Source organism: Abrus precatorius, unplaced genomic scaffold (assembly GCF_003935025.1).
Source record: "Abrus precatorius isolate BTA unplaced genomic scaffold, Abrus_2018 Scaffold0, whole genome shotgun sequence".
NCBI classification, from domain to species: domain Eukaryota; kingdom Viridiplantae; phylum Streptophyta; class Magnoliopsida; order Fabales; family Fabaceae; genus Abrus; species Abrus precatorius.
The window spans coordinates 1,433,687-1,438,686 of record NW_020874290.1 but is presented as its reverse complement, the minus strand read 5'-3'; the positions used below and the strand labels follow the sequence as shown (position 1 = coordinate 1,438,686).

The following is a 5,000-nucleotide window of genomic DNA, read 5'->3' as shown; positions in this document are numbered from 1 at the left end:
AGATATTATTACAGCGAAGGATGAACCAAAATCTAGAACTCTGATTCAAAATTATCTTGATTCAGCCCCCCGTGAGAAATTGCCAAATCATTTAACTCTTCACCCATTCCAATATAAAGGATTAATCAATCAAATAATAGATAATAAATGGGTTGGTGTGAAAATAAATGAATTGCTGGTTGTAGAATACTATTCTCGTCAGACTTAAACCTAACTAAAATAACAAGAGTTTTTTTTCTGCCATTCATGTATCATAGACATAGATATAGGAAGATTTTCATTTCTTGCTCACTTTTTCCACTATTTTCCGTATTACCGAAAAAATTAGGAATACAGAATCCATATCAAAAAGTTGAAATAATGGTATCCATTGTTATTTGAAACATTGCGATGAGTAATATTGATGAATTTGGTAAAGGTTCGGAAAGAGAGGGATTCGAACCCTCGGTAAACAAAAAGCCTACATAGCAGTTCCAATGCTACGCCTTGAACCACTCGGCCATCTCTCCCACAGAATGATGCCCAGAAACCTGGTGAATAGTGAATCATTGATATTCTATTTTGGTAGGCGCATAAAACTAATTCGAACTAGAAAAATAGAAAAGAAAATAAGAAAAACCTCTTACGAGGCCTTAAGATAAACAAATTTGATTAATGAGTCAATTTTTACGTTATTTCGTACTGTATTGTACAATTCCTTTGTTTGTGGGATTCTTTTGATTTCTCACGCGATAAATAAATTATGGAATGGATTTCTACCTATGCCTAGATCTCGGATAAATGAAAATTTTATTGATAAGACTTTTTCAATTGTAGCCAATATCTTATTACGAATAATTCCAACAACTTCAGGAGAAAAAAAGGCATTCTCTTATTACAGAGATGGTGCGATTTGATTATCTTTATTTCAATTTTTTTTCGGTAAAAATTGAAAAAAAAAACCTACGTTTGCTGAAGGTGAAATTTGTAAATAAAACGATTAGTTCCTTCTGTCGTGTATCCCCGATTAATGCAGCCTCATATGCTTCAATTTTAGGTTTATAGTATTAAGCGAAAGGTTATACCTATACTTATAGGGGTTAGGTCAACCCTACTCTACTAGTACCAATGGGCGGCATGGGGGAAGAAGCACTACGCTTAGGAATCAACAACACGAAAACTTTGTAAAAAAAAAATATCTTTCCTTGTCTTATCGGGATAGAGATTAACAAGAATGGTTGGGACAATAAACATCCATCTTGTTCGTATTTTGGATACCCGTATAACCATCGAAGATTGTTGAAGTGATTAATTCCGAGAAATTAAGCAACGGTGAGGACAAAGAAATTGTTGAAGTTACTGTTTTTTTATCCAGTACCAACATATTTGTTGTTAAGAAAAAATCTTTTACAGGAGGGTTGGCTAGAGATTTGTTGTAAAAAAAAACACTAGCTCTGCTCAGTTGATAATGAGAATAGAATAATTCAATCTTTTTTGATTATATGTATTTTTCTCATTATACACATAAGGGAGGAGCCGTATGAGATGAAAATCTCACGTACGGTTCTGGAACGGAGATTCTTTGAACCGAATGACGACCGTAACGGATGTCGGCTCAATCTGAAGGAAATTATGCGGAAGCTTTACAAAATTATTATGAGGCTATGCGACTAGAAATTGATCCCTATGATCGAAGTTATATACTTTATAACATAGGCCTTATCCACACAAGTAACGGAGAACATACGAAAGCTTTGGAATATTATTTTAGGGCACTCGAACGAAACCCCTTCTTACCCCAAGCTTTTAATAATATGGCCGTGATCTGTCATTACGTGCGATTATCTCCACTATAGAGAGAAAAAAGAAAGGAACGAGTAAATCCGCTAATACTAATCGAATAAATACTCGAAAAAATAGGCTTTCTACATATATATCGTACAAAACAACGATTTTTTTCAGCTGTAGCAAAGAGAGAAACCTCATAAAAGTCAAAATATGAAGAAATAGATATGCCTAGATACTTTTTTTCTATGGATAAAAGATCTAATTGATAGAGGAAGCACCGTAAGGATCAATTAACGAGGTTTTGAGCCGATACAATAAGAACTGCTTACTTATATCATGATAGAAAAGTTAGGAATCCACTTATGTAATAAAGTGGATCCCCTGAAGTTTTGAGCAGCGGTGTAGTATCAGATCCCAAAGATAGTAAGTTTTTTCTTTCTTATCAAGAAAAAAGTCTTTTTCAAAGATTCTATAGAAATTGATATATCATATAGGAAAGTATATGATATATGAAATCGAGATAGTTACCTTTCAGAAAATTAGAATAAGAATGTTAATGTCGATGTTTTATTCATTTTTCTGAAAGTAGGAGAAAAGATAAAACTAGAAAAAAAAGATGAAATTCTTTGAAATTCTTTATTAGTCAAAATTCAAGTTTAAAACTTATGTAATTAACTTCTTTTTTTTTTTTCTTTTGGTTAACTCCAAAACAAAATAATGGAACACCAAAAGAATTTACTGTTGAGCCGTATGAGCCAGGAAACTCTCAAGTACGGTTCTAAGGGAAGGAATTTACTCACCTATTCCGACCGAGGAGAACAGGCCATTCGACAGGGAGACTCTGAAATTGCGGAGTCTTGGTTTAATCAAGCCGCTGAATATTGGAAACAAGCTATAGCCCTTACCCCTGGTAATTATATTGAAGCACAGAATTGGTTGAAAATCACAGGACGTTTTGAATAAGAACACTCTGTTTTTTGTTTTTTTTTCTATTTTCTTATTTCATTATATATATATATATATTTCATTTATATTCTCTATAGAATATAAATAATATATATATATATATTTCATTTGTTATAATTTATTGTTTGTTGCTCCCATCAGTCAAATAAAACAAATCATTTCTATAGGAACAACCAATTACAGAATTTCAGTATCTCCCCCTTAACTTAAAATTGTTCTATTTCGTCTGGTATTTCGTAGAGATAAATGATACGTGGATATAGTAGAGAATTTTCTTTTTTTTCTACTATTCAAACCAATATTCAATTCAATCAAACTAATAAAAGAGACCCTCGAAAAACTAAATATAAATACCAGTGTGTTCCCTAATAATGCTAATGACTGCTCACTCTATTTGAAATAGAGTACATAATAATACCTTCTCTATAAAGAGAAAGAGTGAAATTAGTTCTATCTAGGAGAACTTATGAGTGAAATCTGAATACATTAGGCTGCACAAAAAATTATTAAACTTCCATTCAAAGTCCAGAAAAGGTCTTAAAAGATTAAAAAAGGTCCGTTGAGCGCCTCACTGCTATGTCATAATAGATCCGAACACTTGCCACGGATTGACTTCGAGATCATAATTGTTCTAGTGAATAACTAAAGAAAATGGATTATATGAAAGAAAATATAGAATGGATAGATGGGAAATAGAAGAGAACGAAACTCAATATAAACATCTTTCATAAGTTCACTAATTCTGTTTTATGTTGGCGAGTTTCTTTATATGTGTTGTCTGGAAAGAGGAGGACTCAATGATTATTCGTTCACCGGAACCAGAAGTTAAAATTTTGGTAGATAGGGATCCCATAAAAACTTCTTTCGAGGAATGGGCAAAACCCGGTCATTTCTCAAGAACAATAGCTAAGGGACCTGATACTACTACTTGGATCTGGAACCTACATGCTGATGCTCATGATTTCGATAGCCATACTAGTGATTTGGAGGAGATTTCCCGAAAAGTTTTTAGTGCCCATTTCGGCCAACTCTCCATCATCTTTCTTTGGCTGAGTGGCATGTATTTCCATGGTGCTCGTTTTTCCAATTATGAGGCATGGTTAAGCGATCCTACTCACATTGGTCCTAGTGCCCAGGTGGTTTGGCCAATAGTGGGCCAAGAAATATTGAATGGTGATGTAGGGGGGGGGTTCCGAGGAATACAAATAACCTCCGGTTTTTTTCAGATTTGGCGAGCATCTGGAATAACTAGTGAATTACAACTCTATTGTACCGCAATTGGTGCATTGGTCTTTGCAGCCTTAATGCTTTTTGCTGGTTGGTTTCATTATCACAAAGCTGCTCCAAAATTGGCTTGGTTCCAAGATGTAGAATCTATGTTGAATCACCATTTGACAGGACTCCTAGGACTTGGGTCTCTTTCTTGGGCAGGGCATCAAATACATGTATCTTTACCAATTAACCAATTTCTAAACGCTGCAGTAGATCCCAAAGAGATTCCACTTCCTCATGAATTTATCCTGAATCAGGATCTTTTGGCTCAACTTTATCCGAGTTTTGCCGAGGGAGCAACCCCATTTTTCACCTTGAATTGGTCAAAATACGCAGAATTTCTGACTTTTCGTGGAGGATTAGATCCAGTAACTGGAGGTCTATGGCTGACCGATATTATACACCATCATTTAGCTATTGCAATTCTTTTTTTGATAGCGGGTCACATGTATAGGACTAACTGGGGTATTGGTCATGGTATAAAAGATATTCTAGAGGCCCATAAAGGTCCATTTACAGGCCAGGGTCATAAAGGTCTTTATGAGATCCTAACAACATCATGGCATGCTCAATTATCTATTAACCTAGCTATGTTAGGCTCTTTGACCATTGTTGTAGCTCACCATATGTATTCTATGCCTCCTTATCCATACCTAGCTACTGACTATGGTACACAACTGTCATTGTTCACACATCACATGTGGATTGGTGGATTTCTGATAGTTGGTGCTGCTGCGCATGCAGCTATTTTTATGGTAAGAGACTATGATCCAACTATTCGATACAACGATCTATTAGATCGTGTCCTTAGACATCGCGATGCAATTATATCCCATCTTAACTGGGTGTGTATATTTTTAGGCTTTCACAGTTTTGGTTTGTATATTCATAATGATACCATGAGCGCTTTAGGGCGCCCTCAAGATATGTTTTCGGATACCGCTATACAATTACAACCCGTCTTTGCTCAATGGATACAAAATACCCACGTTTTA

The 5,000-nt window shown here is 35.0% G+C and overlaps 1 non-coding gene across 1 annotated transcript; it reads right to left on the bottom strand.

The window, feature by feature from the left end:
- Positions 1 to 421: 421 nt before the first annotated feature.
- Positions 422 to 509, bottom strand: TRNAS-GGA. The gene has a single exon. It is a non-coding gene; the product is annotated as a tRNA-Ser (tRNA).
- Between the last annotated feature and the right edge of the window lie 4,491 nt (positions 510 to 5,000).